General features: G+C 39.3%; 1 protein-coding gene and 1 long non-coding RNA gene across 8 annotated transcripts in view; both read right to left on the reverse strand.

Annotated features, from left to right (window-relative positions):
• The window catches only part of MEIS2 (Meis homeobox 2), a 174,463-nt gene that overhangs the window by 65,537 nt on the left and 81,231 nt on the right, over window positions 1–27,695 (reverse strand). The window lies entirely within an intron of this gene.
• On the reverse strand, window positions 5,147–25,793 carry LOC121232458. Its single transcript, XR_005930915.1, has 3 exons — window positions 25,661–25,793; window positions 17,327–17,328; window positions 5,147–5,157 (listed from the first exon to the last, which is right to left on the reverse strand). It is a non-coding gene; the product is annotated as an uncharacterized LOC121232458 (long non-coding RNA).

Consider the following 27,695-nt stretch of genomic DNA (forward strand, 5'->3'; position numbering starts at 1 on the left):
GTTGTTTTCCGATTCCCCCCCCCTCCCTTCAACATCAGTGATTCTACGGCTTTTAAATGTGAAGTGGACTGTTTATCTGAAAGTGTGCTGGCAGACTGCCACCATATTTCTAAGATTAAAGAAAGGATTGAAAACAATCAGCTTTCCGAGGAACTGAAACCACGACAATATGTTTCTGATTAATTTACAAATATATGTATATATTTAAGGCTAAACTGCAGAACCAGAAAATTCCTACTAGTTAGTCTATCACAGGCATTCTTACACTTTATTAGAACAGACATCATATTGAAATAATAAGCATGGGAGGCCTTCGTTTCTTCTTTGATCTATATTATTAAATGTCTGACTGGCTCAGATTTAAAATAAACTATGGTATGTTTGCACTTGAAAACTGGAAAAAGACCACAAGTAATAATTTGTTGTCAGTTTCCATATTCTCTAACTAAAAACTATAGTTTAGTCTGTACACTGCTGGATGTCAGGCGATGTTAGTCCAGTCACCCCTGCGGTGGCTAAACTTTCTTGTAGGAATACATGCTCTAGCATGGGAGCAATGATGATAGATCACTTCATCAGCGTGGAACTAGCTGAGACAAATTAAAGGTACAGGTTGCAGATTTACCTGCTTTCCGAATCTTTTGCAGGCTAGTGTCATTACAGCCTTAAATGCACAGGTATGTACTAGATAAGGGTAACCACAGAGCTCCTTTTTCTCTGAACATCTAAGGATCATGATTTTGTGACCAAAACCCTGCCAAATGCATCGCAAATGTGAAGGCAAGATTTTCAGCTGTTTAATGATGGCTCTTTGGTGTTGTCCTGTGTGATTTTAAAGTATTTTTTCTGTATAAATGTTGTCGATTTGCTCCCAATAAATGAAATTATAATAAACAGTGGTGTTTAAGTGCCAGCTGTGCCCAGCGCAGTTGGATTTGGTTTTAGGCTTGGGAGTTTATGTATATGTAGGTAATAATTTTACTCAGACTGAGGTACAGATTATAACATTTCATATAAGATTAGTTTATTTTCTTATTTAGAAAGCTGAATTCAGAGGAAGGAACACAGAAGGGAGTTTCTGATCAGGAGGTGAAAGAATCTGAATTATTCACCCTTAAAAAGCATAATGAATACAAAACGTTATGGATTGTTACAAACGGCAGGATGAAAGAATACACTGACATCCTTTAACTTTTCTCAGCCTATTAAAAGCATTCCTTAATTGTCTGTTTAAACATGAATCTCAGCAACAAATGAGTTAACGCTCATAAAAAAGGAAAGAGCTTTGAAAATCTCACCATCTCTAAAAATTCCCATTCTACTGAGCATATCTCATCACTTTATTGCCAAGGTAACCATGGGTGTCTCATGAACTCTTCAGTGCTACTGGATGGTCAGATACCATTGCCACAAAACACCTAGTTCTCTACCTACAGCTGATAAGGGCATGCTTCAGACACAGGACTGAGCTCCAAAATGGATGCACTTCTGATTCTATGTGATGACTGCAACTCGTTTAGGAAGGAGAGAAACCACTTAAATTCCAGAAGTCTCAAAATTCAACAGGAACAGAAAGTGCTATGAGCATATTCCCCTGACAGACCATGCATTGGTAGGTGGCTCCATTTAAATCGTGGTCCCAGCTACCGAAGATATGACCCATCTTATCACATCACAACCTTGTTGATCTCTTAACTATATAATGCCACCCTAAATGGTGAAGGAGAAGAGGGATCTTCACATACAGAACCACAGAGCCTAGATTACTAAGCATGCTTTTAGAAAAGATTAAGGGTATCTCCTGAACCAAAAGCTTTTCAAACTTTCATTAAAGCTTACTTGTTCAATCTAGCTCTCATAGAATAAGTATCCTTCTCTGTTATGCACATACATCCTGCCAGACACATTGCAATGGTTCTCAAGCACTGATGCTAACATTTTGAGCAGAAAGACTGTTGTTATGTCTCTGTTAATTCCTAGAGAAGACCACCCATATTAAAAATGGTGAGCACCAAGTAAAGCACCTGGACAGACAGACAGAGCTGGAGAATCAGAGTTGCCATGGATGATCTAACACCAAACAAACCTGTGCTCAGTAGCCCTGGGGCTTCCCTATCGATAAAGGATAGCCATACTTACTACTGGGTAGTGTAGAGCTGATTTGAGCCATATTCTGCTAGTTGAGCTGAAGCAAGGAGAAATTAAAAAGCAAAGCTAGAATAGATATGGCCCAAGGGCCTAAACCATATTCCTGACTCTTGCTGGTCTGATGCACAAAGGACCACGAGGACCCACTTTTCTGTGTTTTGCCACTTGAAAGACATCAGGTAACACATTCAAAGAGACAAGCTGATGTGCTAAGGAAGTTCAATATACATGAGAGGGTTGCTGATGACATATGGCTGCTTTTAGACACAACAAAAAAGAAAGATGACCAGCTGTGTGGATTGCAGAATGAAAGCTTGTGAAGCACATTTACAGGAAAAAAATAGATGTTCTAAGGAAGGGAAGAAGGATGATTAATAAAGTAATAACATGCAGTATCGTGGTAAAAAAATTCCCATTGCACTGGAAACACAACAATGACAGAGAACCATATTCTCCAGTGCTGTAAGAAGGAAAACATTTTGTAATATTCTGTACAAAATTTTCCTCCCAGAAAATTTTCCTTCAAGTAAATTAAAAGGATGATGAGTGGCCTGTACAGTGATTTTGAAAATGGTGAGTATTCACACGGACGAGAAGGGTGACAATGAGCATTATCACTCAGCAAATACAATTTGGCTCTATTTTCTGGGGAGAACTGGGGTTTCTGGTGAGAGTGTTAATATATTACTGCTGTCCCAATTTCCAGCAAAACTATCAAAAATTTGGGGGTTTTGATACATAAGAATATACAGACACTTTGGCTCTGGTCTTTCAATTCAGAATTTTCAGGTAGCGAGTTCCTTGAAAGTAGGATAAATAATGGGATGGTCTGACATAAGGAATGGAGAAAAGAATCTATGGAGAAAACGGAATAATATCTGACAGGGATGGGGATGGTAGGAAATTTAATGGTGTACTTTGTAGCTAGCAACTAATTTAAAAAAAAAAAGAGAAAATGCAGCAATTAGTGCTCTGTAGGAAAATATTAAGGTTGCTACTCAGAGGACTATAAACTTAGCTGAGATAACTGGAAATAGTTCTGTTGCGGCTGTGTGACAGAATGAATTACAGAAGAGAGACATGCTCCAAGTTAGTCTTAAATTTTGCCCATAGATTAAAAAGAGGTAAATTTGGTAGCTATGGAAAAGATGAAATGATAGAAAAGATTTTAAAAATACATTTCAGATAACGAGGAAGTACTGGAGAGAGGAACAGTGATATTGGAAAGATGGTTTTCAGGTCAGTCTCCAGGCATAAAGCACAATGCCTAGTAATAAAACCAAACAGTATTACAGCGATTTTCTTCTCCTAGATATTATATGATATCTCCTAGATGGTTGGATATAAAATCCTATTTCCATTGAGTCAGTGAGAGTTTTGCCATTATCTTCTTTAGAATTTGATTTGGAGCCTAATTTAAGAAACTTAACCTTTGAGTAAACATACGGAAATGTTACTTTAATCTTCTGAAATACAAAATCTGTATTACAGACAAATATTGAAGAGTTTTCTGTAATATTTTACAACTATTGTAGAAAAAGACTGAAAAGACAACATGGAATGCATCTGTAGAATAAATTGATATGCTCAAAAGGGACTAAAATTAAAGACACTAGTTGAAGACCAAAATCTGTAATGAAGGCAACACGGAGAGAGTCTTTTAAACCACTAACCAATCAGTATGGTAAAGTAATCTCAGAAGTAATGAAAGCAAAAAAAATTACTGTAAATGCTAAAGTAAAAATCATATTGACAAGGTCCTAAAGTGATGAACAGAATTAAGCTATGAGACAGAAATAATACTTTTAAATAGTTCTCTCTCTTATTTAGAATGAAGTGTCTCATCAAGTTCTGTTTCATTAATCCCTTAAGAGAGAGCTGGAGCAAAGATGGGGGTGAGAACACCTTACTTAATGCAAGCCAAGAAAATAATCAGCACTACTAAAAATAGTGTCCCTTTCATTAATATCAAGATGCAGAACTGGGTCCCTTTTAATGGCATAACAGAATGGAACCGTCTGGTAAGCCCTAGATTTTTCTTCTCCAGAATGTGAACATTTACCTATTGGCATGCTTACCAAAAATCTTTATTTATGCTAAAGATCAGCCCCACCAGCACAATTTGGAGACAAATATCCATTCTTGACCCCCTACAGTCACCGGTTTTGAGGTAAGGTACTCCAAAAAAAGGGTTGTTGTAAATACCAGATCCAGGTATGTGACAGGTCTCAAATTTTGAGTATATTCATCTCCACAATGTTTTTTCAGCTCACCTAGATTACTGGCTATGACTGAGGCAGATGATCATTTCACATCAGATCTTTTTACTTAGCCTTTCCAATTTGGAGTAGGAATTTGTGAGTCATATGGACACGTTTAGGAATGGAACCAGCATTAAATATTAAACAGTGGTACCCACACAGTACAGTTATAGCTGTCTTTGAAGGTGCAACCGTCTCACTGACTAATTCTTTTTTCAAGATTGGATAAGCTGGAGAACCTTGGATTATGTGTTTGAAAAGTTCAGGACCACATAAGGATTTTCACAAATCTGGTCCCAAACAATCCCAGTGCCCTGCCTTGCAATAGACCCAGAGATACACTTCCTACAGGGCTGATTTAATTGAATTTGAACATCTATCTAACCTACTGGAGCTGGTTCTTTTTTGATTGCCCTAAACCAAATTTTTACAGAAAATAGTTTACAAATGCATCATGAAAGAATACAGGGTTCACAAAGCCATAAAGATAAAGCTCAGTTTCATTTTTTCTGCTCTGTAGACAGGATTTACAATTGATAGGGGAAAAAAACCATGTCCACTATGAATGATAACGGACAAGGAACTTGTATATTCATTCTATAGCTGACTTCTGTTAGCTGGGATAGAGAACGGCATAAATCAAGGATTCAAGGAAACACAGAAAAGGGATTATATAACATGTAGATGAGAACAAACATGGCTGTGAAAAGATTAGATATCTTAAATACCCAAGAAACAGAAATCTTTTCTTAATGATTTCAAAGGAAAGGAAGGTTCAAAATTAATCAGATATAAACATGCGAAACTCCAGAAAAAGTAAGAGTGTTAGATAGTTCTCCATTCTGTAAAAGTGTATGTAACATATTGTGGACTATTTAGTGAAGTATCCATTTCTGAATGTCCAGAACAGTTTTCTGAACTTCAGCAATACATTGAAAAGCCTAATTTAATGAGGAAGGCAACATGGATTTATGACAGCAAGGTCTTTCTTAATTAACTTGCTAGTGTTGTTAAATAATGTTATCACCAGAGCAGAGGAATGGAAATGCCATAGATATTATCTCTTTCAGTTTTATTACAGCACTTGATATAATTTCAGATTAAAGACTATAAAGTAGAAAAATGTCTCATAAACAAGTAACAACAAGTGGTGGGTTAAGCTGACTAGTGAGGAGACTCTTCTTACTTTTGTATGTAATTGAGTTAGGCAACAATATCAGATAAAGCTAGAAATACAAAAGATTCATGCACTGTTAGGCATGAAAGGTATGCTAAAGGGCCAACCTACTACCCCACAAAGGCAATAGAAGTTCTCTGCGGACTTCAATGGGAGCTGAATTGTAAATTTATTAGCCTTTACTGACTAATATAGAAAGCCATTTTTTCTTGAGATGCAGATGCTGTTATGTAAATTGTGAAAAAATGGTACAGAAAGGTGTAATTGATCTTTTCTGAAACATCTTGGTATAATACATGAGTGAAAGTATCAACAGGCACAAAAACATTTATCATTATCTCCCTCACCATCATCTTGCTGGATCGTAGTTTAACAAGCTCTGTTAGGGGTCTTTAATTCACAGTTCTTCAGTTTCTGCTACTTTGTGGATCTCAGGCTTATCTTTTGCTTCTGTTTTAATTCAGAGCTATTGTGCATCCCCCAGGCTAAATAAAATCAACAAAGTTCAATAGCGCATCTTGTATTTCTTTCTTTAATACCTAGGTGGAGTAGGCAAGGCCAATGATACCACAAATGTTACGCTAAATACTCTGAAGCCTGTAGACTACAGGCACAAGTCAAGGCACAAGTATGGAGATTAAAATCTACTCTGCATCTGATGTGAATTAGGTACTGAAACTGCAAAAACTGCAATACATCTCCCATTAAGGAAAAGCTAAGCTACCCCGAACTGATTTTTTCAGCATCAAAACTTATAAACCAAGAGAATGATGAGCTGACTTGGAAAACTAATGATATGATTTAATCTGTGTTGTGTTACAAACCGAAAGTTAGATTTTTTTAACATATTTCGTGCCATATCCTGGCAGTAATACTTACACAGCACTATTGAGCAGCACTTTCTTCCATGTGAGAACCCTTTGAGTTTCATTGGGTTACACACAGAATAAAACACTAATCAGTACAAGTAAGTTCTGGCTCCGAGTCTGGCTCATAGACAGAGGACCGGAGAGAGAACTTTGTTTTGGTTATTCTCTGAGTAGGAGACTTTGAATTTCCTTTTTACCTAAGCTACATCTGCTGAGCTAGTTTATTACAAAAGAAATGGGAACTATGGCAATACATAGCTCCAAGAGTCTCCCATTCATACCATAAATATGTGAGGCCATGGCTCTGGGCAAGCTTTTCAACACATTCAGTAGCAGGGTTTGATAGAATGCAACAGCTAGCTCTCATTGCACCTCTTAATTTGCTTGCTGGAACTTGGCAATTTACCTTTCAAGAGCCACAGACCAAGTGGATATCTGTTTGGCACACACAAAAGTTCTTTTCAGGGATCTAGTGAAAGGGTAAGGTATGGTCTGCAGCTTAATGAAGTTATAAGCTAGTGACATATCTTGCCAGAAAATATTCATGACCTACTGAAAGGAAAGAAAACTAGTCATCACAAAATAAGGGATTATGTTTTAATTTTTAATATACATAGTTTAATTTGTACTTAGCTGGTTTTATATATAAATATATATATATATATATATATATACTGAATTTGCAAAGCAAAGGCAATGGCTGCAACAACTTTTGTAGTACAAAGACACCATGTTAATAACAAAACCCTGAACCATTCATAGTTAAGGCCAGGTTTGTTGAAGGGTTCATTCGAGTTTTGGCAAACGTTGTAAGACTTTTGGGTGCAGTGCTGCAATTGATGTTTTCATGTGGCAACTAGGTGAAACTGCTGTGGTTCAGGCTAAGTCTCGCACCAAGGCTGAACTCAAAACCTCAAAGATGAACCCTAAGCCATGAATTTACATAGATTTACAAACATTTCCAAAATACTGCAAAGGGAAGCTGCAGCTCAGTTCTTCAAAGGATATCCACTTTCCAAACTATACGTAGATTTTGTTTTGCTGTTGTCCCATTCAGGCTAGAACAGAAGGCTACATGCTATCTTCTTCTTGGGAAGTCCTCTTTTCTGCCTCTGGGTCCTACACAAGTTGGTTATTTCTACGCTGGCAACTTGTGTCCAGGGTTTTGAAATTCCTGACAGAAGCAAGACCTGCAGCCTTGTCTCTCTGAGGAGACAAGAGCTTTTAACAGGTGATAGGAAGTAAGAAGGGAACGTTAGTAGTCGATATTGATATATCAAGCTAGCGGTCGCTGTTGTGAGGTTTAGAGCAGAAGTGATGAGGTTTTAAGGTTTGGGGAGGGGGAGGAGGAGGGAGAGGGCTCTGAACTGAAATGGTGTTCTTGGACAAGGGGCAGTAGAATATGGATCTAAAAAGAATAAGGCATCTGAGAAAGCATTATGTCTGATTTGAAACCATGTAGTAGTGCTTGTGCCTCTCATTTAATGTGCTATGATTATGATTACATTTACATTTATTCAGCTTCTGAAGAGCAGCTCAGGTATGTGGGGGGAGATGGCAAACACATGGGAAAGGCAGTAGCTCTGCAAGGTGCTTTTGGAGTGGGGAGAAATGGGGACGCTAATGCAGCAAGACATAGGGTTTGTTTTTGAAGAGGATTTAGCTCAACCTCATGGAGACACCTTGGAGCAGGAAAGTGAAACTGGGGGAGGTCATTAGCAAAGGGTGGTTGGGGAACAGGCGGGGGCTCTAGAGCAGGAGGTGTGGGTGCCAGGAAGCCCCAGGGCTGGAGGGACCGAGCTGCTGGATCTCAGCAGGGCTGGGGTGGGAATGCTGGGGAAGGAAGGGTTATCGAATCACACTGGGGTTTGACCACCACCTGGACACCTCTGTTTGATTCAGAGTTCCTCTGTAGAGTTTAAACGAATATATACATAAGCCCCAGAATTTAGAAAGGATTAAAAGGCCTCCGGAAACAAACGCAGGTAGTTTATAATCTCAGTTGTCTGGCTCTTCTCGCATTTTTTTTTTCCCATTTCTCTTTTTATTTCCACAACTTGCCAGAAGTCTTAGGTGTAACAATGTATACTACGCGCCAATGTTCTGCCTACTGCTACCACTGAGCACAAGGTGCCAATTTCCACAGGCTTAAAAAGGAAAAAGCATGAAAACACACATACATGCACACAACCCAGTACATACATGCTTAGGAAACAGTAGATAGCAACATCTGCCATAGATCTGTAACATTTTAAAAATATTTACTAGGAAAATGTTAAAAGAATGTGTAACGTTTACACATTAGAAGGCCTTGATCCGAAGTGGTTTTCTCAGAAGGGTGTACTGTTTCGCTATGTGGTAGGTGCCCTGAGCTGCTGTTAATCTGAAAAGAAGCAAGAAGTATTTGGTGCCACTGTAGAAACATTTAGATGCCTGAAGATGAAGGTAAGTACAACAAAACAGACTAGGAGTTAGGTGGCTAATTCACCTGATCTTAGTGGGAGCTAGGCATGCAATGTAGTTAGTTACTTCTGAAAATTTGACAAGCTGCTCCTCTGCATTTTTAGTCACCTAAATGTGTTTAAGATCTGGTCTTAATGGAGCCTGTTGACCCTTCCACATATATTGGATGCCCTCCCTGAGACCACCATCCTGCTGAACATCCAGTGCACAACTATCCACTATCACTAAGCAAGATTAACCTGTGTGAGTGTTTTGGGAACTTGTGGAGCCCCCATAAACCCTTAAGAGATTAGGCAACCTAAAATGAAAGCCAAGTAATTTACTTGATCTTTTACTGCCCGTTTCTTCTGCATAGCTTTTTAATAAAATCTCCTTACAATCAATAAAATATATTTATAACAAAGTACCACACTCCTACCAACAATCTGCGAGCTGGTACATACACTTCGCGGCTTATAAACTGACACACTGTAATAGCTGCACAGTTTTTAGCAGCTGTCTCTCACACCATGTGTCCTGCCCAAGTGGAGACTGAGATTCAGACATGGTGTTCAAAAACTGGGATTATCCTGTAATTTTCAGAATAGATGGCAACCGTATAATAATTAATTCCCTAAAACTGAGCAGGGAGAAACAGCTGAAGAGGAGAAGGTTTTTTTCACTGCAAAGAAGATGTAACACCCAGGGGCTCCCAGATATTCTGGAGGTGGGTATAGGAGAAGAACCTCAATAGTAAACAGATAAATTGATATTACATTCCTACCCACACGCCAGTTTTGGAAATGAATGTGTGACTTCCATAGCAAACAGCAGGTCAATCTGCACATCCATCCTTACAAGCAACTCTAAAAGTATTTATGAAGGAGTCCAGAAATCTGAATTCTACCTAGGTTTTAAAGAATTAACTCTCTTCTTTCTTTTTACCTGAATGACGTTAAAAATATCCTCTCCTGCAAACTGCAGACAGATCTATTACAACCTGGCCTTCTACCTCAATCCATTCCACATAGGAAAAGCGACATCGTTTTAAAATTAATTTTTGAGCCTTGAAAAGCCTATCTTTTCCATCTTTGTGATGAACACGCCTCTACTGGATCTGCAAAGTAAGTTGACAAGACAGGAGGCCACTCATCCCAACTGCAATCACTGAAAGCTATCACAGACCTTGCTACATGGTAAGAAGAAGCTATAAAGTCAAATATGGATACCTATAGCATTTTAAAGCTCTATTTCTTTAGCCGTGTATCTTAAATGGGTGTGAAGAAGCAAGATTTGGGCCTTTACTCATAAGCAATACTAAAGTGGTGGAATTTGCATCTCTTTTAAATAATGCAGGAACAAAAGTTTTGAGTAATCTTAGCTATATGCTGTTTTCTTGGCTTTCTAGCCACAGTTGAGTTGGCTCATCTAGTTATTGGAAGTAAGAACTGACTTTCAGTAAATCACTTGATTTGCATAACATACCTGCTTTTTACAAACAATGATTTCCTCACCAAAATGCTAACAAGTTGGCTTATTTTTTATTAATTAAAAGAATGAAGCAGCCAAACTTGAATCCTTCTTTTATTCCACTTTTTGGTAATACATAGTGGTGAAGTTGGCAGATCTCCTTTACAGGTTTTAAAATTTTCAGATTCTGTTGGAATTCAGAAGAAAAGTTTCAAAGTGCTCTGCAGCGTTACAAAAGACCTGTGCCATTTTCATCTGTTAGCTTAAGCAACTTGCCAGTAAATAAAGCTGAAGAATTACAATAACTTAAAATAATATTTTTGTGTATTTAGAATACTTTCCAGACAGGGATCTCAAATTGCTTCGTGAATGTTAGGGACCACAAGCAATGAAAACCTTACTACATCACTCCCTGGAAAAAGAAAGCAAGAAGGACAAAAAGAAGCTGTTTTGGGGTAGAGAAAGAGAGGCCTAGAGATACGTAGTGCCCGACCCAAGGTCATATGGGAGGAAAAACGCATAGCTGCCAACTGAATCCAGGGATGAGCTTACAGAAAACAGCAGTAGGTTTCTGCATCAAGAAAAAGCCACCTCAATCAGTGATTAGATTTTTAAGAGCACAGGGAGAGTAGTCAAAGTCCTCTAGTTTTGTAAGAAAGGCATTTAAGATATATGAATGACGAATGATGATATTTTTCCTACTACATAAGGTAGTAGTTGCATTTCTGTTGAGCATAGAATAATTCCTGGAATAACTAAACAAACAAACAGAAGGAATTAGGACACTTTGGAAGGACTGACATTATGGCTGATTTTCAAAAAAGTTTTACGTTTAGGGGTGCTAATCCCATGAAAACAAAATAAGAAATGGGTGCCAAACTCCCTGTGGCCTCCTTGAAATTCTCAGCTCATATCACTGTAATTGATTGCATATGAGCACAAATTAGAGTTAAAATAGAATTTAATTCTATCGTGTACATATGTTCATTTTTTTCCTGCCGTCATTCATTCATCTCTCTTTTTTAAATGCACCTTTCATTGAGTGATTTACAGTAATAAAACAACAACCACAGAGAAAACATACTTCCTTCTCTACCCCCCCCCCAAATCCTTACATATTAAAACGCAATAATAAACAATGGACCATAACATCAACTGCCTTGAATTGACACCATTTCTCTGCCAATTTAAACTAGCTGAATATGAGGCCTCCTACATTTTTGTGTTTTCCAAGGTTATTCTCAGCAGCACCTGCACAGTAAATAAAGGTAAAAGTGCAACAAAATAGATGCAGACGTATCAGCGAATGAGGAGCTCTGCTTCCATATACATTAGTGAACTTTTCTCCTGACAAACAGGCTATCACCGTATAATGGGCTTTTCCTGAAGTTTACTGCGGCACTGTTTATAATAACATTGCATCCAGCCTGCCTTGTTGGTACTTTTGCATTGCAGGGTAACAGTTCTGAGGTGGCAGCAAACAGCTTCCGTGCTTGTGTCAGGAGAAATAAAACTGTTATTATTTCATACACTTCAGAGGCCACACTCGAACTCAGCAGCTCTGCAGAGCTGTTGTGAACAGAAAGCTCTGCTGTAGAACACCGGGCTGCCCTCTCAACAATAAACCGTCTTCTCTCCCCTCCGTGTTTGGCTTCCCGCCAGTTGCCCATTTGCTTTACACCATCAATTTATATTCACTGAGATGGTGTAAGGTTCTAGAACAGCACTGATTATCAAATCTGCCTGCCAAACATATGAGCAGTAAAAGCTGGTCTTCCAGAGTCCTACATGTATCATCCAAGGGCCCGATCCTGCGAGCTCGCCCTACGAGGAGCAACGCTCGGATCAGCCGAAGTCAACGGAGCCCTTCACAGCAGCAAATGCCAGGGCTGGGAACAAGTGCTCGTGGGCAGAGGTCCTTGGTGGCTCGGCTTCCTTGCGCAGAGCTTTAAAGGCGTGCTTTTCGATAACCCCACAACGGCGTAAGCCCTGCCAGAGTCGTAGCTTCTGTCACATCTTTTGATTACTATTTCATACGGCAGCAATTTGCCAGCTGATACCGTCTCTTCCGGTATATGTGAAGCGGTTTTTAAAAAGGCTTTAGGATAGCCATGCACCCACTCGTTCCTTGCTAACCCCAAATATTGAAAAGCCGAAAAGCCCCAAATCTCTCGCCCTCTTACCCCTTCCCGCATCCCAAACAATCCAACATCAGAGTTCAAAAAAAGTTAAAAATCATGAAGCTTTAGAAAAGGACTTTAAGAAGAATACAGGCCAATTTTTATTTGCCTTTAATGTCTAAGGAGCATATGAGTCCGACTTCCAAACTTTCTATTTAATCATGAGGTCTAGGAATTTATTTCTTCTTTAAATGGAAGTTTAGATTCTCAGAAGAAAGAAAAAAAGATGTTTACAGCTGGGATGGCTCTTTAGAAAGACACCAAATGTCATGAGAGCAGCATTCAGGAGAACTGAAAACACCGCATTAACAATGGATTTTAGCAAATTAATTAGCCTTGCCCATTTTAATTTTTCTTTCACAATGCTTTAAGCTTGTGAGAATCAGCCACAATGGGTTTTGTTCATAAGTTGCTTTGCATCTAAAAAGAATTAGAATATTTCATGATTCCTTTTCCATGCGGTCATATATTGGTGATCCTAATTTGAATCCTTTCGCCTCATGTACAATTAGTTCTCACTGAAGCCAACAGACGTCATCCATACGTAAGGGAAGCAGGATGGAGCTTTAATGAGTGGGAAGTAAATGTAACAATGAAATAGCAAATGAAGAGGTTTTGCAGAAACAATACAGCTTTCTGGATGTGAAACAACCCTGTAGAGATAAATACATCTACCTACTCTTTGCTTAAGAGCTATAATATTGGGCTCACTTAATGCATTCAAAAGTGCGCATACATTTTCCAAATGTTTCCTAGCTATATTAATCACATTTCAATCCTAAAATGAACTCTGTGCAAGAAGACTTATGCACATCCATAGTGTTATATGTGAGATTACAGCCTTTATTGCCGACTATTTGTAAATAAGGATAAAAGTCAGCGTAGGCATCTCTTCAAATGCAACTTTAAAATACCATATGTCCTTATGCTTGTGTTATGTGATGAAACCTGACAGATCAAAGGACCAGATTTCCCACTCTACATTGATTATTTACTATCATTCATTTTCATGCATTTTAATATGTGGTATCTACATTTAGGTTCTTGAGAGCCAGAGAGAATTCAAGCTGCAGAACTTGGATCCAGACTCTGAACTTCACATAGCTGGGGGATCTGGCATTTTGGTTCAGCTTTTCCTCTATGTAAACAACAATGTATCTCAGATGAAGTCCACACTGCCTTCAAATATGCTCAAGCTGTCTTACCCCTTTCATCCTCCCCAATCTATTCACCTTTTCCCCTCAAAAAAGGAAAAAAAAATCAGTTCATGGCTAGAAATTCATAACAGATTTTGACTGCAGGCATCAATCCTTCAATTCACTGTGTAAGTCAGTGGAAGTGCTCATGTTGTCTTTCTAAACGTAAACTAACAGAGTGACCCAACAGAGGCAACAACAGGACTTCTGACACTTCTCTTTATTGCCCAGCCATAAATTCATAAAAGGATGTATACTATCACCAATTGGTAAGTTTGCTAGATAAACATCAACACCAATTTAATGACTTGTGTACACGTTGTAAACCAGGGAATCTTTATACAAAGAAATCAGATAAATCAAACATGAGCTGAGGCTTAGAGGGAAGCAATTAAAGCTTTAAGGTAAGGTTGTTGAGGGAGGGCCCTGTATCACATTATAGTGTATAATAGAAAATGTGTTAACATGAAGTACAGTATGTGAAATTAAATTAATTAGTAATATAAAACACTTCTAAAGCAGCATGTCCATTGACAGGTAAATAGATTAAACATAAGAGATAAATAACCCATTCAGAGATCTCAGCTCTTTTTTATCAAAGAGAAGAAATGAAAAAAGAAATCAAACTTCCTAAAAGACAGAGGTGATAAAAGCATAGCTAAAATAGACATTTTAAAGCCAACTTGTTCGCCCCAGGCTAGTGATTGAAAAGAAAAAGCATAGCCGGACCATAAAAAACCTATTGGACCATATTTCATTTGCTATAGTATATTTAAATGTTTCACTGCACACCAATTTAAATCTAGTGCCTTATAGGCTGGTATAAAATACCTTAAGCTGTACTACTTTCTGAGCAACTGTAAGGAACCTTTCTTTGAGACAGACTTCTTACAGTTACCTCACATAGCCTTTCTTAAGGTTAGTAATATACTTACAGCTATATGGGCAAATTTTTTCTGCTAGACGTCAAAATGAATTACAGCTCCTTCCCCCTAACAAAATAAACATGTAATGTTCCATTAGGGTTAAGGACTATTAGCACAATACAGACTGGAACAGGAAGAGCTCCCAGAGTCCATGTACAAAAGCTTAACATGTTCCCTAAACTCCAGACGAGACCTTTGTATCATGTACAGCTCTCCACGTGAAGCCGAGGCTGGAGGTCCCTACTTGTACTTTCTAGCATGCAGCTGGCACGATATAAGGAACCGTTCAATTAATTGCATATAAAATCCATACCCGCCTATTACTCTTCACTGATTGCGTCTGTGTATCTCTCTTCGAAGCTCCTACCAGTTTCCCAAATAACTTTTCCAGTTCCACCTGTGATGGTAACATACTGCTGACAGAAGCTGGTGGAGCACTTCCCTCATTCTGGTTTGCCAGATAAAAGAATCTGATAGCACACAAATTGGGACAACTACTACTTCACGCAGGTGATATTATGGTCACTTCCCAGCTGAACATCACTAACTTCTGAGGTCAATAGCTTTGCCAGGTTTCTGGGATTCCAATGGACACACCAAGCGTTTGCCAATTTTGGGTGCACCTTTGGTGGCCCAGACTACAATTCACGGATCTCAGGTTTATGTCTATGGCATCCAGTATGCAGAAATGTCCTTTGCTTCCTACCACCTCAATTAGGCGAGTAATGCAGAAGTTACTGTGTGAATTCACAGTCACATTGATGCCTATTCTAATTTGGAACTCGCTATCCGGAGGAAAGTAAGTTTTGTTTTGGTGAAAGTAAGCTTTCATTTATTCATCTCCACAATGATAGGAGCCTACATGTTAGCCATCATAATACAAAATGCTTTTAAATCCTCCCCAAGGGAAATGTATTATCCACCATTTCTGTAAAATAGGAGGGGGGGGGATGGGACATAAAGGTAAGTATTCTAGCTACAGGTCAAAAAGCAATGTTTCTCCAGCAGCCTCAACAGTGTGTATCATTGCTTTAATGCAGCTGGTTAGAATTTGAGTTAGTTAGATTTGTCTGGGTGCGACAATAAAATAGTGTGTAGCTCTTTTGTAAACATGAATGCAAAGCCGATATTCACCTGCTGGAAGTTTTGACAATGCAGAGGGGCACTTGGTCAGTATGTTACGAAAAAACAGAAGTTAGTAACACATCCAAGGGTGAAGAGAGAGGGGATGGGACATACTTTGAATGAGTAAACCATGCCGACTCTACAGTGCAAAGTTTAGAAATATTTTGAGCAAGTTAGGTACACAAATTAAAGCTGCCCTGAGGCAACATTAATTTACGTGACTGGGTGATTTGCTATCACTTTGTAACTGCCAAAGCCTCACTACATTTGGCAACATCACAGAAGTAACCTTTCCATACAGGCAAATCACTCACTAATAATATCTGCACTGAATTAACCCATGTAAGCATTTCAGTCAGTATGAGGTGTGCGTTTAAGACAAATTCTGGCCTCATGAACACTGTTGCAAATCTGCAGTAACTTATTACCAGTCCCGCTCTTCCTAATTTCTGGGAAAGGACTCCTAAAATTTGCCCTTTCAGTCTATTATAGGCAGAACAGGTATTCCTCTTGTAAGACAGTATTTCCGTTTGCTAAACTTCACTTTCCAAGTTGATATTTACTCTGCAGAATGTTTGCCCAAGCCTCAATTATTTTGGAAAGTTTTAGCAAAAATGATTCAGCCATTTCTGAAAATGAAATTAAAGAAAAATATTGGTATGTTGTTTCTCGCTATATTTAATTGAGGAGAGCGTGCTTTGGAACAGAAGCCTAACATTTGGAGAAGGGATGGCCCTGCTCTCGGGGATGTGCCTTTTGCCATCTCTTTGAAAATCCACCCACATTTGGCCAAGCTATAAACCTCTGAAAATTTTCAATTAGCACTAGTTCAGTAAAGACATTTAAGAGTTTGTCAGCTAAATTCTTCAAAGACTCCATCTGTACTGAACATGCTCCAGCCTGTACATGCTGGCATCTGCAGCACCCCCCACAGAACAAGGGAGCATGCGCTGCTCCAGCTCGGAGCGGGGCTTCCTCTGAAACAGTCCTCCTCCATAGCTGTGGACCTTCCGAGGCCAGGGACCGAGCACAGGGTGCTGTCGCCTGTCTCCTCCACATCCCGCACCTATGTGGCAAGAAGGACCGCAGGGGAGTAACGTAAAGCCGGCTGGCATTTCCCTCTTAATGTTTGCCTCCAACATCTGGCCTTCCAAAAAGCCTTCAACAGGGCGCAACAATGCGAGGCTCCTTTTTTGCAGCAAAATGCAACTAAGGAGTCAGGTCCCAGCTCTTCATCCAATGTCCGCCATCCACCTCACTGGCCCCAATGTTTCTTCTTTCCCCATCATTTCCCTCATCACACTCCAGTCCCGGGGACCAAGTCCCAGCAGCTGCCTCTTTCCAGTCCACTCCTAGCCCAATTAATTCTCAGTCACCTTCTCCCAGTGCTCCACCTCCATTCCTTTACAGTCGGAGTCTCCTCAATTGCCGGTGTAGTGCCAGCCTCCTTGCTTAGCCAGCCCCCCTTCATCTCCTCCTTTGCTGCATGGTATCTCAGTCAGTGTGACAAGCTACATCTTTCTCTCTTGGACGGCTTTGGTCCCCTCTACATTTCGCTCTGGCAGCTTCCTCCGCCCCAGTCCTGGGTATCAGAAGGACTGGTAGGCACAGGAAAATAGGTCGTTGTTTCGATGCCTGGCTATGACTCTCATCTCAGGCACTTTGAAGCAGCCTTGCAATAGTACGCGCAGTCCCTCTACAGCATGAGTGCAGTCTCATCAGCACGAGGTGCTGTGGGATTCACGATTATGGCTATTTAAGACAGAATTTCTGGAGGTTTAGCTATCAAAACCCAGGAAGTCTTCAATAAGCATCTGTGAACTGTGATTTTTTGCTAAGGCTTAAACGGTGGCCAAATTGTTACATTTTTATAAGGGAAGCAAAAGCACACTCCTAACATTCACCTGCCAAATTTCAAATCCCCCCCTCTCACAAATGGGAGCACTAAAGCTGTTCAAAGAAAAGGTCTCCAGAATTATTTAACACTGTTAAATAATGTGCACCATGCTTCTTTTTTTTCTGATCTATTTTGCCTGAAATTTTTCTTGAGATTTTAGCTGCCTCTTAACGGTCCTGTACGGGACATTGTGTCTGAGCCTGTTCTTCTATCCTGCAGTTATTGGTACACACTGTATCTCAGGATCAGAAACTAAATCTTTAAAATCCTAAGATGGGCAGTTTCTATACATCTTGGCTTTTTATTTTAAGAAAATTACTTTAAAATAGAGCTCATTAAATATGTAATGTAAATACGTAATGTGTAAGATACTTGTAGGACCTTTTAATTGGATCAAGTATTTTCTGTTGTATATATCTTTATAATACTTCTAAGCTGTCTGAAAAGTTTAGCTTGTTTGTCTAACATGGTATAATTTTTGCAAACAGTTTTCTCTGTTTACTTTCCCTGCTTTTCCATTAGCTACTCGCTAGGACTGACTCTGAACAAGAGTTTGTTAACCCAGGATCTCTAATAGGAGCCTGGCTCTACAGGGCAGAGCAAATGCCAATTAACACAAGTAGTCAAAGCAGTTAAGATACTTCTTGACCACTGGATAATTTTCTGTCAGTAAGAAGAATACTGTTACTTTAAAAGTCTAACACAATACTTTGTCTCAGAGGTATTGTTTCCATTGCACTGCATTTCATAGATCACTAAGCAGCATTAATTGAAGCCCTATTCCTTCAATCTGACCATAGGAGGACTACGCACAACCCGGGGTTTTCTATTGAGGGAAAGAGAAAATGGAGACCAAAAGAACAATACAAGCGCATTTGGCAAAATTACAATATTCCTTTTTTGTAGTTCATGGAGAGTTTGCAAGCTGAGCTTTCTCTGTCTACCCACTCACAAGACTGCAAAGTTTCTGGCCTCTGTCTTCTACCTGTACGAACTGACAAACACTCAAAGATTACCATCACCTGAAATGGCCTAACTGATCCGAAAATGTCAAGGAAAACATGTAATAAGTTTTAATTTCAGTGGATTGGATTGAACTGGCTGGACACATGAGTGAAGTCACATAGCATTTCATGATCTCCCATTTTTCTGGGTTCTGGGTTGATCTTATAACACGGATTCTGGGAAAGTCTTTCCGACTTCCTTCCTGGAAGGTTGGAAGGCATCTGACCATAGGAAAGAATCCATTAGACTAGGAATGAAAGGTTTGACAGAACTGAGGTGTTTCCTGCTGGATCAGCTTGTGGGTTGTAGGTAGGACAAGGTAATGCAGTAATGCACAGCAAAATGTTCTCATGTTTCAGTACTAGTGGGCTATGCAAGCTGATAGCAAAGTGGCTGTTTAGATTTTATTTCTCTCCAGGGCTGGTATGCTTACAAGATGGGATCAACGCTGTACATTAGAGTTAGTTTGTCCACTCTGAATACTCTACTTTTCATACACCTACATTTTGAGGAATTAAAAAAAAAATGAAAGGAACGTAAACTAAGAAAATAAGATGCTTAACTGAGAGATTAAGATTTTAAAAACAAACAAAAAACCAGCAAGCAGATCTCTCAAACTTCATGAAAAAAGAGAAAACTAAGGAAACAAAATCATCACAAATGGAACAATAGTTCTATCAGAAATTTTGTTTTCCAAGAAAGCTTTTGTAAAAGCTTTTATACACTCTTTGTAATTAAAAGTACCAAATCGGTATCATGATCTGGTAGAACACTGAATTAGCTTTTTAGGCATGACATTCCCTCAAAATTGCCTGTATGTACGTTTTTAAGACAGGAAGCCACCTTCACTGAAATATAAGGCCTTTTTGCGTAGAAACATATTTTTTTGAGACCTGGGAGATATAAACTGCCTCCTGTAGAAAACAGTTTGAATAATGAACACTGTAGGAGAAGTAACTAAACGTTGCTTTTAAAAGTGCAGTTTGGTAATTCTGGAATCTGTCCATCGCATGTCTGCATGGAAATCTCCAGCCTTTTTATCATCTTGGAAAAAAAATTACAAAAAGTCATACAAAATGATACTAAGAAAAGTCAAGGTCTGAGGCCCCATCTTCCTCCCATTAGATTCAATAGAAAATAAAAATAAATCCTATTGTTTCTCAATTTGTCTAAGACCAAGCTGTGAATGAGGTGTGGAAACTAAACTACATTCTCAAGCTTAAAGGTGGTCCCTTTAGGTCAGGGCTTTGGCACACCAGCAAGTCATTGTAGGAAATGCAAATTGCCACTTCTCATTGCCGTAACCTTTCTGTTGATAGGGGACTTCTGTCTCCAGGGCTGTTGACCTGGCAAATTTCACACGCATTTAAAAAAAAAAAAATCACACAAAAATTAAACAAAACCAGAGTCTAGGAAAGGCACATCAATGTAGAGGCTCTATTTAAAGAAGAATTTGGAACTGGACTTCTGTGATGTTTCCTGTACTTTAAACGCCTTTCTTTTTCCACTCAATACGTTAAAGGGACATGATCAAGGCTAAATAACCTAAAATTAGACCTGCCAGCTGTGTTTTGGTTTGTGAGTATTCACAGGTCATGCTGTCCCTGTGCGCTGCCTGTCTGATCCATTCCCTGGAAGGGGCAAAACACTGGAACGTAAAGGAATTCTGATACCCCCTATACATTGCAGTACAGTCTCTGCTGTCCTCAGAGTAAATTAGGCAGACAGAAAGAAGACAATACACAAATACCGCTGATCTTGGAAATAGCATGGGGCTCTGGGTTTGTTATTTTGTACTTAGCACCCATGTTCCCTCTCGCATTTTGGGAAACTAATAGGTTTTACAGGGTCACACAGGAAAAAATACATTAATATCTCAAGCATATTTGATTTTGGGTCAACTGTGTGAGCTTTTACAACATCTTCTGAATGTTCCATAATCCTACCAATGCAAGCTGAGTTTTAGTGTCTCAAATTACTCATTAGTCTGCCAATTTTCCACCTAACAACTCATTTAATCACTGAAAAGCAGCTCTAGATAGTTGCAATTGCTCTATAAAACTTACTACTAAAATTTCGAGGGGCTATTTATCCAAGAGGCATCAATGTGACCTCTAATTTTCAGGTGGTACAATCCTAACTAATTTGTTTTCACAGGTCAAGTAGTCACACATATAACTGCATAGTTTGCATGTGTTTACGATCTTTGCACGTGCAAATCGGAGTTTTGAGTTGAGAAGCTCAAAATTAGAGGCAGTTTTGGATAGTTCTGCCTTATAAAACTGCCAGATGAGCTCTGCTTTTGTCAGACAATCATCCAAATGAGTCAGTCAAATAGACATGGGTGTGTTATTGCCCTGTAATTAGGGGTTGACAAAAATCTGTAATTTTCAAAATAATAATTGAAAACGCATGTGGAAATGTTATATAGAAAGCTACATTAAGTAATGTTAAAAGCAGCGCTCTTTTCAAAAAGAGGTACAGATTTTGAACCAGAGCAAGTCTCCAGGAGAGCCAACATTTTTTCTACAAATGTAGCATTTTAAGCTCAAAATAGTGCATAACCCTGCTCAGGAAACCCTCGAAAGGACCAGCTCAGAAACAGCAGTGTTTACAGGACTCTTTAAATTGTCTCTCTCCCACAATCCCAAGATGGGAGAGAAAGGAGTTGCACAGAACAGCTCCAGCTCCCTCCCCGCCGGACCCTGCTGAGAAAGTCTCAGCACTTCTTCTGTAAATCTGGCACACAGGTGACAACACTGCAGAAATGGATCATACCCTCTGAATGCACCTAACTGAATTCTGAGGGGGCAGTGTAGCATGCAATACTCATCCTCTAGCCCCTTTCAACTCCCCCTCAGTCTTTTGTACATCTAAGAAGGCCTCACGCTATGCAGATAGACCTCTGGCATCAAAGAATATGGAGGTTGTTATGTGAGTTGATCAAGGGAATACTTCATTACAGAACAGGAAAGGAGCAAACAGGGATATATCACAGGCAAAGAAAAAATTTGAAAGTAATGTAACAACTTGCTTTGTTGATTTGCTTTCCTATCCTGTCCTCTGTTTAAATTTAAAATGTATGTATCAAGGCAAAAGAATATTCAGCTCAGTTACTAAAAACATTTGCAAATCATGCACACTCAGAAAGACAAAGACTCAGAGTTCTTAAATGAGGATGCACTTGGAAGAGAGAAAAGATGACCGTGTTATCAAGAAAGGGATAAGAATCCCTGTGCCACCATATGATCTCTTCGATCCCAGGGTGTAACTCTTTGGAGTCCAGAGAAGAAAGTAGTCAGAGCCCATGGAGCTGGTGAGAGCTCGTTCTGTATGGAGGTAGGGAGGTGTACATGAGATTCTTTCCATTCCCATTCAAAGATTTAGGGAAATCCATGGTAACGTCCAGGTGATCACCTTACAGTCATAGAATGACTACATTTTATAATACTAGAAAGCCACAGGACAAATATGACTTGAACACTGATTAAGGAAACAATGAAGTTAAATTAAATCTATGGAGTCCAGTGTATTACCTATGCTGTGTCATGCAAGTTGTGTATAAGGGCTAGCTTTTATGATTTGTTCTTGCCCTTTTGCTTCAATTCTACAGCCATAATTTTTGACACAGTAAATTCTTGATTGGTGTGCAGTGATGATGCAAAATTATAAGCGTGAATTAAGGCAACATTATCCTACATTCATGCGCTTATCAGGAATCATAATACACAATTCTAGTGGCGACTATTCAGCCACTGGAGTGACCTCACTGGTTTAATATGCTGTATAAAGTAAGAAACCAAGTGTATCAGCATTGCATTAACAGTGTTTTGCTGTAATCATAAGCTAATATGTATTAACACAAGTCATCTTAAAAAAGATTGTAGATGCCAAGTGTAAAAATGTTGTTGATATAAAATGTATATTACAAAGTAGCAGGAGTAAAATGAGATCTAGCATTTTGTCTTTCCATAGATTAACTGGCTTACCAGATTTAAAAAAAAAAACCAACCAAAACACACACAGCAAAAAGCCCTTATTTTGGCTATTCAGTTGTTAGCTTAATTTCTGTGTAACTGTACATATGCTAATGTATACATGTACTGTGTGCATGTTTCTGTGCATATATCTACACACATGCATGTGCACACACACACACACAAGCACAAAGAATATAGCACAAATTTTTATATATATGTATATTGTCGCATACAAACACATATGCTCCAGAGCTTTCCTTTTAGTGTTTTTCTTGAATCTTTACATGAATAATATCCAGCATCATGGACCTTGAACACTGATGACTCTGGTTAACGCTTTTATCCTTTGCTTGAAATTACAGGATCAGTCTAGCCAGAATTTATGAGAACCAGACCCCAGACCTCACATAGCTCACATATTAGACCATTAGGCATCTAACTACCTCTGAACAATTTCAATGCATTATCTTGCCTTCTCCCTGGGGCACAAACTTCACTCGTCCATACTTTTAATATATTTTGTCTGCATGAAGCAGATCGAGTTATTACATGCCAGCAGATCACGACTTACAGAAATCTCATTGCTCTACAGTGATGCAACTAATATCTCTCCCTTCTCCATGCTGAGATAGTGCAGTAAAGAAATGGTCAATGGTGCAATTTTCAGTAAATTAATTGATAATGTATTCAGTGCAGATTTGCTGTTTATGCTTACAGACAGGTTAATTAAATATTTCCACCTTGAAATATATTTGTGTGTGCATATATACGCTGATATATCACCACACATATTCACATAGCTATACAGAAGAATTTTTCAAATTGTTTAGAACACTCACTGCTGCACTGTACGTAAATATAGTGTCCCTCTGCTGTGAGAGGTTTTACACTTGCTTTTCAAAGGCAATATAAAAACAGGGTGTTGTTGCCAAACATATATTTGCATTACGACACTGGAGTGGGTTTTTTTGATTGAAATATAACATAAAGTAAGATTAGAAATCAATTGACCTGTGAACTCTTCTGAACCTTTTACCTGGGTTGCAAGGCCATTACGTTCTTTTCTTTCATTAGCTTTTTGCTGGAGCAAGGCTGAACAGGAAACAAGGGTGATCCTGTCTCCTCCCTAGAGGCTGTTCATCAGCTGGCTCAGTTTACAGCAATAAAAAAAAAAAAAAAATTGGAAACATATAACAACTCAGAAACCTTATATTTTTCTTTATGCATTATGATCATTATTATAATACTGATATTAATAGCAGAGGACAATCAGGGAATTGTACTCTTTTTGGAATTTCTTTTCTGCAAAATGATATGCACGTATTTTCCCTGCATTTAAGTAGCTGCCTTTATAACCCAGTTCTAGCTAATGAAGTGATTTTGGTTTGGATCTGCTAAATGAGTTTCCTTTATAGCTTGCATTCTTGATGAACAGAGGATTACTCATAATAATTCTGTATTTCAAATTTAAATTCATTGTTAAAAAAACAGAAGTGAAAACCTTGTTTCTCCTTTCAAAAGCAGTTTGAAGCCCTATTCTGCAAAGTGCTCAGTGCCTTGGCAGAGATGCTTAGCGCCAGAGCGACTGCAAGAGAAAACAGGGATACTCGGCACCTCAAAGAAGGCGCTTCACACTATACAGGATTGGACACTTAATTCCTGACTAAAACAAACTCCATCAAAAGGTCATCAGTCCCAGAGACTAAAACAGTTTTGATGAAGTCCAGTCTCCCACTCTGTTGACAAGCGTCTCAATTATTTTCAACAGCTCTTGGTGTCTACATTGGAAGAATGCAGAGCAATCATCAGGCTGAGGTAACCACAGGTCCCTCGGTGAGAATCTGCAGAACATGCACATTGAGCGGCACTTTAAGACAGCTATTTTTTTTCCACCTGAGGTAGGAATAACTAATGATGTAACCAAGTTATCAGCTACACGTTTTGACATACCGGCAGTGCATGAACTAATGCCTTGTAACTGCAATGCAAGAAGAAATAGCCCCTCAGGATAAATTCTTTGGAAGTCTATGTGAGCAAAGCGATGAAATGTCTGGATGGAAAAATCTGGAACTTTTAAATAGGACTGGATGGGACTTAACCCTGATGGATTTTCCTGTGTGCTATACGACTTGAATGAGGTAAAGCTCGTCTGGTACTGATTGGTTCTATCAGTCTTTGTTGATTTGCCCTAACATTTAGGTTAATTTAAGATGCAAGCTGTAGAGAAGAAAATACCATACTCCTGTTCTTTGCACTCCCTTGCTCTTGATCACCAATAGCACATACCTCTGCACACAATATATGCACACCTAGGACATCTCAGACTTCAACCTCCTCATCTTTGGACCAGGTGATTTTTCAATAGCTGCTTTCCTCCACAGTTCCCTTACCCAAAGCTGTGCCTTCCTCTTTTCAGAAAGCTGCCAGGTAGAGGCCAGCAGTAAACAGGCCTTTCAGAAATCCAGCTGGCATCCTTTCCTACCTTTTTCTCCAACTGCCTCCCCAATATTTCTCTCCAGCTGCCACCAACTGCACAGATTTTGGGGTAATGGCTACCCCAAATTCCCATTTTTCTCAGTACCTCTGCATTCACTGGAATGCCCCTGAATACCTGGACTATTGCTGACAAGGCATTCCAAATGCCATATATTACTTTTGCATTCACAGCTTAGCTCACGTTGCTGTGATGGGAGGCAGACATTCTCCTGGTTTCTTGGAAGCAGCATACTAACATTAAAGAGAGGCAGTGCATCTTCCTGAAGATCTGCTGGGCTATTCTAAGCCTGCAGAACATGCAACAATTAGGTGTCCTCAAAAAAGAGCTATGGGGCTCCCTTTCTGAAATGAAATTAATTACTTCTAGCACATAGTTTCAAAAAAAAAACCAAACCACCAAACACCAACATCCCCCCTGCAAAGTAAAGCACAATGAACAAGAAAATAACAAATGAAATTAAGACACAAAAAAAGGTATTATAATTCACAGAATCACAGAGTGGTTGAGGTTGGAAGAGACATGTGGAGGTCATCTGATCCAACCATCCTGCTCAAGCAGGGCCACCTAGAGCTGGTTGCCCAGGACTATGTCCAGATGATTTTTGAATGTCTCCAAGTATGGAGACTGCCTGGACAACCTGTGCCAGTGCTCAGACACCCTCACAAAGTGTTTCCTGATGTTAAGATGGCACCTCCTGTATTTCAGTTTGTGCCATTGCCTCCGGTCATGTCACTGGGCACCACTGAGAAAAGCCTGGCTCTGTCCTTTTTGCACCCTCCCTTCAGGTATTCATATACATCGATGAGATCCCCCCTGAGCCTTTTCTTCTCCAGGCTAAACAGTCCCAGTTCTCTCGGCCTTTCCTTGTATGTGAGATTCTCCAGTCCCTTAATCATCTTTGTGGCCCTTCATTGGACTCTCTCCAGTATGTCCTGGAAACACGGCTCAAATGTATTCCAGGAAACATAGCTCAAAATGTGTTAGGTACTGTGGTATTTTCACCATCTCTCATGCTTTCAGTAGAGAGAATGGGCCCTTGCAATGTTGTCTCCAATGTGGTGTCTAAAGGAAAGTGTGGAAAGTTCAGTAAAGGAACTCTGTTGACTATACTCAGTATTCCACATCAGCAAAAAAAATATTTGTAGCATTGCTCTTCACAGATTTTTCTAGTACTTGTGGCTAGGTAGATGTAAAATTATTTCCAAGTTTTTTTACACAGCTATACCATTAATGCTAACTTTTCACAGCTGGGCAATATCTGTGCATTTTGTCTTTGCTAGCATTCATTTTAAGCGCAGAAGACTCATTGGACACCACAAAAGAGGACATGAATGAAGGACATAAAGACAGACTCAGAAAAAATGAGATGACCGTATTAGCTGTTCGATAATTTATTTCTACTATTTTCAGTGCTACGTCCACTGCTTATGGTCTGTGCTGGGGAGATGACAGAGGATTGTGATGGATAGCAGCATCCATGAAAGCTCCCAGAAACTTAACCTAGAAGGACTATTTCCCCTCTAGACCACAGCAAAAGAGACTATTACTTTGATTACAAGAAAATTAAATGAAGTCTCAAAGCTAACTCTCAAAGCTAACTAACATGCTTCTAGCTGCAGAAGGCTGCCTGCAATCTATGTACACTTACTTGAGGTCAGGTTTAGTGCTTTTTGAAAGCACAGGAGTGAATCCTATACCTGTGGTCATAATATTTATATAAGAAGCATACTCTTCCCAGCTATATAGTGGCTTTGTAGACCTTTCAACTTTTCAAGGCCCCAGTGCATGTGACCCTACATGTCAGGTCACTGCAGAACAAGAAAAAGGGGAAGAGTTGTGTGGGAGGCACGTATCCTCTCACATAATGGCAGAGAGTCCATGTTTCAGATATGTCTCTGTCAGGGCCCTTTTGATTGCTGGATTTACACTTCTAAAGAGCAGCCCAGTGCAGGAGTTTCTCTCCCACTCCATGATTTCCCATGGCCCAGACTATAGCTGACTGACAGATTACAGATCAGGTTGCTTAGGTCTGTCTGGCACAAGGGATCATGAAGCAGAACAGAAATTGTGGGGCCCAAAAGTAAAGCTGCAAGTGCATGACTTGTTTTCTGAAAATACATGGGACAGTGTGAGAGAAGTCAGACAAATGTCTCTTTCTCAGTGTTTAAGACTTGGCAGGTCTGCTCAGCAGCCTATATAGCAACTTCTCTACGCCGTCCAAGTTCAGTTGATTATTCACTGCAAGGCAGCCAAAAAAAAGAATGGCGATAGAGGGCAATGAAGTCATATTGCTCCCCCTCCAACAGACATCAACTTGCTCTATCCTATCCATATTTGGATTTTAATGGGACTCTCTACAGGTGCTGTGGATTCTGATACTCAATCAGAAGCACACGGGCTTTTCTACATTTAAATTTGTTGTGTGAAAACCAGAGACAACAAAATGAGCTACTTTCATTTATTGAAGTGTAAATAGACAACTATAACAACAACTATAGAAATGGTAAAAATTATAACATACA

This window comes from Aquila chrysaetos, chromosome 2, assembly GCF_900496995.4.
Source record: "Aquila chrysaetos chrysaetos chromosome 2, bAquChr1.4, whole genome shotgun sequence".
Classification (NCBI taxonomy): Eukaryota; Metazoa; Chordata; class Aves; order Accipitriformes; family Accipitridae; genus Aquila; species Aquila chrysaetos.